Source organism: Octodon degus, unplaced genomic scaffold (assembly GCF_000260255.1).
Source record: "Octodon degus isolate 3935 unplaced genomic scaffold, OctDeg1.0 scaffold00028, whole genome shotgun sequence".
Taxonomy (NCBI): Eukaryota; Metazoa; Chordata; class Mammalia; order Rodentia; family Octodontidae; genus Octodon; species Octodon degus.
In genome coordinates this window covers 7853040-7865603 of record NW_004524604.1, presented here as the reverse complement: position 1 = coordinate 7865603, position 12564 = coordinate 7853040, and the positions used below count along the sequence as shown (strand labels likewise).

At 44.7% G+C, this 12564-nt stretch overlaps 1 pseudogene; it reads left to right on the top strand.

Moving 5' to 3' along the window:
* The first annotated feature begins 949 nt into the window (after nucleotides 1–949).
* LOC101576447 lies at nucleotides 950–12031 on the top strand (annotated as a pseudogene).
* The last annotated feature ends 533 nt before the right edge of the window (nucleotides 12032–12564 follow it).

The window sequence follows — 12564 nt, the reverse complement described above, 5'->3', positions numbered from 1 at the left end:
AAAAAAAAAAGCCAGGCATAGTGGTACACACCTGTCATCTCAACACTCAGGCGACTGGGGCAGGATTGTTGTGAGTTCAAGACCAGCCAGGGCTACCTAGTAAGTTCAAGACCTGTCTGAGTTACATAATGTAAGGTTCAGGGTCTGTAGACGGGGGAAGAAAGTAGCATAGAGGCCTCCTTAGATCTGGTTAATCCTGCTGGTTGTGGTGACACACATCTGTAATCCCAGCACTCAGGAGACTGAGGCAGGAGGTTCGTTGCAAGTTTGAGGCTAGCGCGGGCTACAAAGTAAGCTCAAGGCCAGCCTCAACTGCATAGTGAGATCCTGTCTCAAAAAAAGAAAAGAAAAAAGGATCTAGCTAATCCTGACTGGGCAATAAAAACAAGCTTTACTAGAGAAATTGACCAGGGAAATAGGTGAAGGGCAGGCCTAGTGTCTCAGTTACCTTTCTCTCATTGCTGAGACAAAATTCAGTTACCTAGAATTAAGGAAGGAAAGGTTCATTTAGCTCACAGTTAGTGGAGATTTCAGTCCAGAGTTGGCTAGCTCTAAGGTGAGTGGCACATGGCAGAGGGCGGCCCCTTTATGGTTGCAGGAACCAGCAGAGAACAAAGGGAGGAGCAGCAGCTGCTGCCTGTCTCCTTTCCTTATATTACAATACAGGTAGGGGGAAAAAAAAAAGATAAAAAAAGAGCACCAAATGACCTTGGGACTTGCACCAGGAGACTGACTCGGATCTAAAATGTTCCCCAGCTAGGGAGATGGCTCAGTCGAATAAGCGCTTCCCTGGCAAGCGCAAAGGCCTGAGTTCAATCCCCAGTTCTCCAAAAAACAATAAATAAATAAATAAATAAATAAATAAATAGAATGTTTTGAGATAGACTCTTACTATGTAGCCCAAACTGCCTTCCAATTCCTAGAATCCTTCCATCTCTGCTTTGTAACCATGGATTGTTCTCTGAACACTATGAGCCAAGTGAACTTGTTAGCCTTTAAATTGTGGGTGTCAGGTATGTTGTCCTAGTCAGGGAAGGTGGCTAAGACAGAGCTGGATGATAAGCTCGATCATACTGTACCATCCAGTGGTTGGTGGGCATTGTGGTGCTTCCAGCATTTTCTTTTTCTCTCCCTTCCTCCCTCCCCTCCTTCCCTTCCTCCCTCCCTTCCTTCTTTTCTTTTTTTGAGCCAAGGCTCAATAGCCATCAAAACTGATGTATTTCAAATATAAAAGGTAAAACTCAAAGATTAACATTTCCTTGTATTGGTCACTTTTTTTTTTTTTTTTTTTGAAACATGGTTTCGCTCTGCCTGTCAGGCGAGGCTTGAGCTCTCTTTGTAGCCCATGGTGGTCCTGAACTCGAAACAGTTCTCCTGCCTTAGCATCCCAAGTGCTGGGATTACAGGTGTGTGCCACCATGCTCTACCCTTTTCTTTTCTTCTAACTTATTTTTTATTGGTTCATTTTAGATACATATATAACATCACATTCATCATAGGGAGTTCGTACCAGTACGTGACATATCTTGCTTTTTCTTTTTTCCCCTTCCCCTCCCCACCCTTCAACCCCTCTTCTACTTATTTGCAAAAGCTTTGTTTTAATTTTTCCTTCTTTTATCCCTTCTTTCCTTTCTTCTTTTGCAATCCCTATTTCCCCTTCCCATTTGAACATTTTGTTTCCATTTCACAATATCTAGTATACGTTTTGGTCCTTATTTATACTTTTGGTTTCTCACACCAGAGAAACCATGTGATATTTAAACTTGTTGTGTCCAATTTATTTCACTTAAGAGTATGGTCTCCGGGCTGGCCAAATAGCTCAGCGGATTAAAGCAACTGCAAACAGGTGCAGGGGCTGGGGGTTCGATCCCTGGGCCTGCCATGCTGGCCCTACCACTGGGGTGTGCTGAGACGGCAATTGAGACTGGGCGTGGTGGCGCGCGCCTGTGATCTCAGCTCTTGGGAGGCTATAAACAAGTGGACCACTAGAGTTGGATCTAGTGATGAGACCTTGAGCACCCTGTAGACCCTTCCCTAAAATACAAAAAAACCCAAACAAACAAACAAACAAAAGGAATATGGTTCAAGGTTTATCTGTAAAGGCTTAACAGAATTTTGTGCCTTAACTGTGGGAAATTATTTAAAAAAATGCTTGTGCTTCCTGTTATCTGCTCTAAGAAATGTGTTCTCCCTTTTGGCTCAAGGCTGTTTAACAATAAATAACTGTTTCTTGTCAAGGCAGCAAGCTAAAACAAACTCCCTCCCCAATCATCTCCTGTAATGTAGTCAGCTTAAGATGTATCTTGTAAAAATATGCACTTATCACTAAGCTGTGAAAGACCCTTTAGTTACGAACAGTTTGCAGCTGTGTCAAATGAATGCAGTTTTCTATTGTTCTGTGCTAGGTAATAAATTTGCTTACCAAACTGGATGTGATTTCTGTTATAAATACCCCCCTGCTACCTACGTTCGGGGCTGATCAGCCTTCTCCTGCGAGAGAAGTGGCTGACAGACCTGAGCTCAGTAAATAAAAGGCTCTATTCAAATTTCTATCTGGCTGATCTGGTTCCTATGCAGAGTGACCCATAACATTCATTTACCTATAAATGTCTCAAGCTTATTTATGGCAGACTAATACTCCATTATATTAAAAAAAAAACCATACATCTTTTTTATCCATTCAATAGTTGCTGGACATTTGTGCTGTTTCCAAGATTTAGGCATTATAAACTGTGCTGCTATAAACGTGGATGGGAATATATCACTGCGGTATGATGCTTGTAATTTTGGGGGGACGATGCCAATCAAAGTAAGAGCTGGGTTGAATGGAATTTCTAGTTTCAGATTTGTGAGGAATCTCCACCCTAATTTCCACCGTGGTTGTCCCTGTCTATACTCCCACCGACAGTAGAGAAGGGATTCTTTTTCTTCTGGTCCTGCTAGCATTTGGTATTGATTGATTTCTTGATAATAGCCATTCTTTCTGGGGCAAGATGGAATCTCAGTGATGTTTTAATTTGCATCTCTGGAATGACCAATGATACTAAACATGTTTTTCATATATTTACTTATCATTTCTATTTCTTCATCTGAGAAGTGTCTATTCCTCTCCTCTATCTCTCTCTCTCTCTCTCTCGCTCCCCCTCTCTAGCTCCCCCACTCCCTTCTCCCTGTCCCTTCTTCTTCCCCCCTTTCCCTTTCCCCTGTCCTCTTTCTCTTTCTTTGAGACAAGGTCTTTCTGGCTGTATGTCCCCCCAAAGCCTCATACAGTCATGGGGGTGGGGTGTTGGAGGTGGCTGAATCCAGAGTTTGTGATTGGTTCATTGTCTAGCACCGGGATTGGTGGTGTGAGTACCACGCCCACCCCAGGGCAGGTAGCCTGCACACAAAATACAGGATGAAAAGAGGCTTGCTCCTCCCTTTTTTCTCTTTTGCTTTTGCTGTCTTCCATCACCATGAACTGTTGCCCCTCAGCCATGCCACCCCACCTTGGAGCCAGGTAAGTATGGACTGAAATCTCTACAAACGATGAGCTAAATAAACCTCTCCTCCTTTATTTTTTATTTATTTATTTATTTATTTATTTATTGGCATTTTTGTAACTGGTAAACAACTTATTTTTTCCCCATAATTTTATTGAGAAACAAATAACAATGAGACAGTTTCAAACCAAATTGGTAGGACAGTTTCAATAATTAACACATTGCATACATTCTTCCTAGTGGTTAATTGACCCTCTCCTCCTTTAAACTTTTGAGTGTCAGATATTTTGTTCCAGCAATGAGAAAAAAGCAAGCAACATAGTCTCACTCAACTTCAAGAAGAGAAGAATTATTTTTGGCTCATGCTTCAGTCCATGGTGGGCCAACTCAAGCCAGAACAGCAGGGCGGAAGGCCTGGCAGAGAAAGGCTGATTGAGTCACAGCAGCCAGGAAGCAGAGACTGGGAGAGAACCTGGGAAGCAGGCTCCACTCACGCAGGCCACACTGCCAGTGATCCCCCTTCTGTGGCCAAGCCCCACCTCCCACACCAAGCCCGCTGTAACACCCCCCAATCCAATCCCCTTCCATGAGCACTGCCTCCAAATGCATGAGGCTCTGGGGGACATCTAGATAGAAACCATGGCACAGGTTTGTAGGGACACTCAACTACAGCCAGAAGTCATTGCCTGAGAGCTGTGACTATCTTGGATTTCCAGCAGAGCTGCCACAAGGCTGATCACACAGAAACAGTCATCTCATGGAGACTGAATTAATTCAAGCAGTCCAACTTTTCTTTGGAGCCATGTTGGGAGCCAGCAATGAGGCAGTGATCAACTAGACTCCACCCATTCCCCCAAAATCCCTAAAACCTGGTCCTGCTGCTGGCTACTGAGGTGCTGTGGGCTCCCTCTAGAGATGCTTTCTAAAAAATAAAAATGAATCACAATGAAATGAGTGAGTAGGCGTTCCTCCAAAGAAGAAAGGAGGTGACCAGCAGGCACAAGAACACATTCTCACTCTCACTACTCCTTAGGGAAATGCAAGCCAAACCACACTGGGGCACCTTACGCCATTAAGAGGAGTGTGGTACAGTGAAACATATGTACTTGATCCTTGCTCCAGTTCCAGGTGATGATCTAAAATGCTTGGAGGCTCTGGAGAGATGAGTGCCTTTCATATACTAGTGTGGCTTTCGTGGCTGAAGGAGCCAGAATCGTCCCTAGTGGGGGCTAGCCTTCAGAAGCCCCAGCCTTGGTTAGGAGAGAGAGCTTCCGGCTCCACCTCTTAAGAGGATGTTGGAATGCAATGGCAAGCAGAAGCACCTAAACAACACCCAGGGTTTGGAGGCAGATTTGCTTAACATTGGATGGGCACTAACAAAGAATCAGTCTTCATAAAAATGTCAGGCCTTGAAGACCCACAGAGGGAGGTTTTTATGGGGTAGCAAAGGGGGAGGTACAGATGTAGAAAATTTGCTATCTTTGATTGGTTCTTACGATATGCATCATAGTGACCAGGTATGCATCCCTATGAGCAGCTATTTCTAGGAGACAGTGGTAGCAGGAACTGTAACAGGAGATGTTACCTGGGCAACTAGCAGACTGGCTGGGGGCACATTTTCTGCTACATTTCCCCCATCGTTTGGTTTCCTGGCGAAACCTTGCTGGGCATGTGATCTTTTGAGACAAAGCCCATCTAGAGGCCGTAATATTAGGGCTGTTCATGGTCCTAGGATGGGCCCTAGCCAAGGTGCCCAAGATTGGAAAGTTTTCCTTTTTTGTAGGGTCTCTCCCTAAGTTGATTTTAGGAACAGAATGTTTCAGGCCCATCTGTTCTATAACATTACTCTGGCAAGGGAGTCAGTTTGACCCTGGAGTGTATGTACTGCACCTCCGATGTCATCAAATCTTTGTCAATTGTTGAATAAAGGGAAGAACCTTACTGATTTTTTTTGCATTCTAAACCACAGCTAACAAGAGAGCAGGGAGCAAACAAATACATATAGAAGCAGAAATGAAAGCAAGGACTGGGATAAGCAGCCTGAAAAGAATAAAAATCTAAGGGAAATAATTCATTGAGGGGGCCAGGGAGATAGCTTGGCAGCATAAACCAAGAACCCAGGTTCAATCCCTGGTACTGATGTTATGCCAGCCCTGGAACCAGGCGTGGTGGAGCAGGCCGGTAATCCCAGCACTGGGGAGGCTGAGACAGGAGGATCACTATAAGTCTTTGGGAGCTGGGGAGATGGTTCAGTAGAGTAAGCACTTGCCTTGCAAGTGCAAGGGACTGAGTTCAATCCCCAGTTCTGCAAAAAACAAAGGACACTCTAAGTCTGAACTATATAATGAGACCTTTATAGAAAAAATAAAAAAATATATTTTTAATTAAAAAAAAAAAACTTCGTCCAAGGTGACCACAGCATGTCTAGCCTGTTGGACTCCATTCCTAACAGACTTGTTTCCATCCATCAGATGCTAAGGGTGTACTTAGCATCTGTCATGGGGCTCATTTTTAAGCCTGGTTGGTTCAAGAGCAGTTCATTAATCAGTGCCAGGCAGTCATGTCTGGTAGGCTGAGCTCAGCGGGCAGGTACATGGCAGGCTAAGTGGCCCACAGTTATTCAGGAAGTCTAGTATAGCATGTGGCACCTGGGCAGTTAGGTCTTGGCCCAAGGTGAGCTCATCAGCTGTCTTGATCAGAAGGACAGTGGCTATTCATGCACAAAGGCAAAGGAGGAAGCAGCCCTCAGGGACTGGATCCAAGCGTATGCACAGGTAGGCCACAGGTGCTCCCAGGAGCCGACAGTTTGAGTAGGCCTCTCTCTCTCTCTCTCTCTCTCTCTCTCTCTCTCTCTCTCTCTCTCTCTTAAACTCAAGGATCCAGATTCTATAAAAGCCAGAAGCTCCAAGAAATTTGTGGAGTTTTCTTTCCAGTTTCTGCCAGATATTGCAGCAGAGCTTTTGTGCCTTGCCAGCCACAGGTCTGGGTGTCCTTACTCAGAAGTGCAGTGCTACTCTGTGCCAGGAAACCAGTGAGGTCAGCTGTGAGGGCCTCTCCAGAGAGGGCCAACAAGTTTTTGAACTCCTGGGAAGCTGAGTTCAGTTGACTTTCGAGCCCAGACCTGGGGGCTTTACATTTAAGGATGAAGAGGGGCTGGCTGACAGGAGCCAATGGAAGTCAGAAGAAGGTACCCCTTAGGTCCAGGCAGGTGCACTGGCAGGCTGTGGATGGCAGAGGACTGAGGCAACAGACATGGAGAGCAGTAATGATCACACTGGCAGCGTGGAGGTCTTGAGCTGGCTTTCCAGGCAGGAGAGTTGTATTTCAGCAATTTCACAGTCTATTATTTTTTTCTGGGCAAGCAGGAGGGGACAGAGAAACAGGCTGTCTCTTAGGAAAGGTGCTGGGGGCGTGGCCAAGTCTGTTGTTAGCACCTCTTGAAAGTAGTGGGAGAGGCTAGGCATGGTGGTGCATGTCTGTAATCCAGCACTTGGGAGGCTAAAATAGGAGGATTGTTGCAAGTTTGAGACCAGCCTGGGCTGGAAAGTGAGCTCAAGGCCATCCTGAACTGCATAGCAAGACTCTGTCTCAAAATGGCAAAAAAAAAAAAAAAAAAAAAAAAAGTCCTTTCTGTCAGAAAAAGATTATCTTCAATTATTTTGACTTGAGATCATACAAGTTTTTTGTTTTTGTCTTTTTTTTTTTTTTAGACAGGGTCTCATTCAGACTGGCCTTGAGCTCACTTTTTAACCCAGGCTGGTCTTGAACTCACACTGTTCCTCCTGCCTCAGCCTCCGAAGTACTAGGATTACTGGTGTGTGCCACCATGCCGGGCTTCAAGGGAGGTTCTGATAGGATGAACTAAATCCGGTTTCAGTCTGAGGAGTGGGGGATACAAAAGATGGTGCCACTGAACTCTTGGCCACTGTGCTCTCTTTCAGTGGCCTGCTCTCACCCTACAGACTGCATTTGTTTTTCTACCTTTAAGAAATATGGTAAGCAAAGATCTGACCCAAAATGTTGAGGTAAATAAATGAAGATCGAGCTTTGTTCTATCTGCAGTTACCTACTGGGAAGGCAGCTAGAGGCCCAAGTGAAGAGTCATTATCTTTCACCAAAAACTTCTCTTGAATCCCTGGCTGCCTCAGCAAACTCATATCATGCTTTGAGTAAGTAGCAGGTCAAGGGTCCAGGGATTTCTCCTTTATCCCTATAATAGTCTCTGAGTGTGTCAACATGAGAGTCCTTTCTAAAACTCTTGTTCAAATTTAATTGTCATTGTGATGGCATTAAGAAATGTGACATTTGGGGCTGGAGAGATGGCTCAGTGGTCTAAAGCACCTACTTGTAACAAACTAAGCTTAGCAAAGCACAGGGACCGCGGTTCGATCACCCAGCACCACATGCCAGCCAGCCACGCCGGGCTGAGCTGGTCACCCCCCCCCACATAATAAATAAATATTAAAAAAAATTAAAAAAAAAAGAAATGTGACATTTGAGGGGCAATTAGATCATAAGAAAAGACCCCTCACAAGGACATGGCTGCTGCCGGGCATGGGGGCACATTCCTGTAATCCCAGCACTTGAGAGGCTGAGGTGGGACGACTGCCTTGAGTTGAAGGCCAGCCTCGGCTACATGGTGAATATAAGACCAGTCTGAACTATATGGTGAGACCCTGTCTCAAAAAAACTAAACACACACACACACACACACACACACACACGTAACTGCTGTTATCTCAGGAGTTCCTGAAGGAACGGACAGGTTCAACCTGACTCCTTCCTCCATCCTGCACGATTCTTTGCCATGTGATGCCCTTTGCTGTGGAGGCTGTAGACTCACTGGATGGGACCTTTTGATCTTGCGCTTTCTATTCTACACAACTGTATGAAATAAGTTGCTTCCATTTATAAATCATCCAGTGTATAGTATCATAGCACTAGAAGGCACACAAGGAGAAATCTTTCTGTAGTTTATGTCTTAATGCAGGAGAAAGGAACAAGTGGAATTGCTGCCTGCAATCCCTACCACCACAGTGGGGTGAGCCAGAGCTCCCTTCCAAAGGCAAGAAAAGGAGACAAGAAGTGAACAAATGGGGGTGCAATGAGGGAAACTCAGTATTACACTACTATCTGTACAGAAACTCACAGCAAGAAGACACGGTCTCCTGGCTCAGTTATACCAGATGTCTGAAAAGGTGAAGCCACAGGTTGCCAAGACCTCCCTGCTCTAGGAAACTGGCAAGATCAAATGGAGGCTAGCAATGAGTGACTTACCTTTGGGACATTTTCCTATGACAGAATGACTGCCTGGAATGCTTATCAGTGACTGTGTGAGACCCTACAAATTATCCTAGAGAAATTCTCTTTTAACCTTTATGGTCCTTTTTCTATAATGGTATGATAAATTATACATTATTTGGTCTTTGTCCCTGGTTCCTGACACAGAGCTCCTAAAGCCCTAGGAATGTACTGGCTCTTGTGTACCGAGGACACTCCCAGGAGAGGAGGCCCAGGAACTTCTGCATGTGGGAAAGGGCTCCGGGCTGAGCAGTTGGGATTTCCAGCCCTTACCACTGCTCCACACCTCCTCTGCGGTGGGTGGGGAGGCTGGGGTAGTTAGAATATTCAGAATGACTGTATCTTAGTCTTTCATGTGTTATAAAGTTTCTACTAGAACTCCCATGGGTTAGCCCTGAGCTCTGTTTCTTCTCCAAGAAAATAAACAAGTAGGGATGATCTCCTTCTACATTTAGAACTCTTATCAAAGCTGTGAGTGTATTATGTCAATAAGAGGAAAGAAGTTATGGCTACAAAGTTATGGAATAACAAAGCTTATTGACTTACTAGTCAAATAAAACTAGAGTAAAGAAGAATAACTATTTTCTTTTTTAAGAAGAATATTTGAGAAGAGAACTATTTTAGCAGTTTTATTAAAATAGTGTTTGTTATACCTTTGGTTGCTTCAGAGGAATGTGCTTGCTTGTTATCAATAACATTCGGATCTGCTATAATACAAACTTGAATCATTTTAAGAGAAACTTTTTACTCTGCGATTTGCATTTTTAGATACTGATTATTTTTTTTCTTTTAAAAAAGATCGTTACAAGAATGAATGTAGAAAGCTGCCAGACGGGAAGGTGCATGGCTGTAGCCCCAGCACTGGGGAGGCTGCGGCAGGAGGATTGCTGAGGTGGAGGCCAGCCTAGATTACAGAGTGAGACCCTGTCTCAACAAATACAGCAAGCAAGTAAGCAAGCAAGCAAGCAAGCAAGCAAACAAACAAGAAAGCTAGGATTTTACTTACAGCATACCAAATTTTGAACAAATATATTTAAAAGTAAATGAACCCAGCACCACATACCCCACTGATCCCACCCCAAGGCTCAGTGAGCCAGCCACCTAGACCAGGAATGGTGGCGTATGCCTATAATCCAGGTGCTTGGGAGGCCAAAAACAGGAAGAGCACTACAAGTCCGAGCTGCATAGTGAGACCCTGTACCAAATACATAAAAATAAATAAATAAATAAATAAATAAATAAATAAATGTAAATGAGTATTGAGCTGGGGATACAGCTCAGTGGCATGGCACCTGCATGGCAAGCACAAAGCCCTGAGTTTGAGTCCGGCACAAAAAGGAACAAAAAAACCCTTAAAAACCAAAGTACATCAGTATTGCAAAGGAAAAATGAATTATCCTCAGAGCATATCACGGATGCCATAGCTTCAAAGCAATGGCACGAGTGATGAATGATGCCCTACTGGCATGGCCTGCGGCACCCCTCCCAGTCAGGCACCACAGCTGAGACCCCCACTTGCAGCCGCTGAATTCTGCAGCTCTTGCCCTGCACCACCACAGTGAGGTTGGCAGCCGGGTGCTCTCAGATCGCACTGCAGTCAGCGTCTCCTACCCAGGGCCCTTCCTGCACTTGCTCCTTGCCCACTTCTGCCACTCACCCCCCTCCCTGCCAGATGTTTCCTTGCCGTTGCCCGTGCACCTTCTCCCTTCTGTGTCAGGGACTGAACCCAGAGCCTCACACATGCTAGGCAAGTGAACCTCCACTGTGCGGTACCCCCAGCCCAAATCCTGTCTTTTGTCTGCTTCTGAGCACCCAGACTGGCAGAGAGGAATTGTTTTTCCATAGTTTAGAGCCGTAAGACCATATTTTTCAAATTTGTGCCTATTTTTAAAAAAATTTCCATTACAATAGGGCCAGGGAGATAGTAGAATAAGCACCTGCCTGGCAAGCGCAAGGTCTTGAGTTCAACGCCTGGTACCAAAAAAAAAAAAAGAAATGAAATAAAATAAAATTTCCAAATATCAACATAGACGATAACTTTTATCTGTCTTAGGAAGCATTTCTTTCTAATGTTTAAAAGCATTGTTTTTAAGGTTATGTTATCTGGGAAGTAATATCATAAACAATTTTCCTTTTTTTGAAATGTTCTCACTAGGTAGTCCAAACTGGCCTTGAACTCACTATGTAGCTCGGGTTGGCCTTGGACTTCCAGCAATCCTTCTGCCTCAGCCTCCCAAGAGCTAGGATTATAGGTCTGCCACAACACCCAGCTTTTTTTTTTTTTTTTTTAAATAGCTTTGTGTATTAAAAAAGAAAAGAAAAGAAAAACAGGACTGGCAAGATAGCTCAGCAGACTAAGTGCCTGCTCAAGCAAGAATAGGGACTAGAGGGCCAGGGAGATGGCTCAGTGGAATAAGCACTTCCCTGGCAAGTGCAAGGGCCTGAGTTCAATCCCCGGTTCCAAAAAAAACAATCCCAAAAAAAAAAAAAAAAAAAAAAAAAAATAGGGACTGGGGTTCGATCGACACCACAAGCCGTGCAGCCCCGCCCCCAGGGCAGGCTGAGCAGGCCACCTAGTCTGGGTGTGGTGGCGAGTGCCTGTAATCCCAGCACTGGGGAGGCTAAAAACAGGATCACCAAAAGCCCGAGCTACGTACGGAGACCTTGTACCAAATACATAAAAAACACAACAAAAACCTAAGCTTTGCAGATGCCACCATCCTTCCTCTTAGTCTTCTGTTGCCAACCATGTGCAATCCCACCATATTCTCCCATATCACTGCCTTTCGAGCTGTATGCAAAGTTCTGAACAAAGTTCTGAAGAGAGTTCTCTGAGCACTGAGAGAAAGGATTTGGTTATAAGGGCTGCTCCTTCACAGAATTATTCCAGGATTTATGTGCCAGATGGTGGCTTCATGCGCCACAATGGCCCTGGCGGCAAGTCCATCTATGGGGAGACATTGGATGACGAGAACTTCATCCTGAAGCACACAGGTCTGGGCATCTTATCCATGACAAATACTGGGCCAAGCACAAACGGGTCCCAGTTTTTCATCTGTACTGCCAAGACTGAGCGGGTGGATGGCAAGCACGTGGTCATCAGGAAGGTGAAAGAGGGCATGATGCAGTGGAGGCGGTGGAGCGCTTCGGGTCCAGGAATGGTGAGACCAGCAAGAAGATCACACACCGACTGTGGACAGCGTGTGACTTGTGTGCATTGCCACCACCAGACCAGACCATGCCTCTAGCTCAGGAGAGCACCCTGCGCCCTACCTGCTCAAAACACCCCATCATCTCTGCCCTTATCGCAGTTCTTTGGGTTCCATGTTTTCCTTGCTCCCCTCCAAATGTACCTGGATTGGTTTATGGTTATGAATAAAACTAAATAATGGCAACAACAACAACGACAACGACAAACTATAAAGTTAAAAAAAAAGACCTCTGAAACAGTGATTTTAATGGATGTTGACACAAAGATGAATTTATCTGAAATTCCAAGTGCCAGTTTGATATTTCATTGCATCTGTTAAACAGAAAGAAAATTATTTGGGTCCCTTAAGAGACTTGCTTGCAGAGAGTGTAAATCTACATGGTGACCTGCAGGGGGCACTGTGACAGTTGCTGTGAAAGAATAGGATTGTGGCTGGAGACTCCTGAGAGGATCATGTAAAAATAGCTCGCTGGACCTAATCTCATCAAGTCTAGTGAATAGACTGCTCTGAGAAATCCACCGTGATTGAGTGAAAATGACTCTCAATGACGTAGCTAATCCTAAGTATGT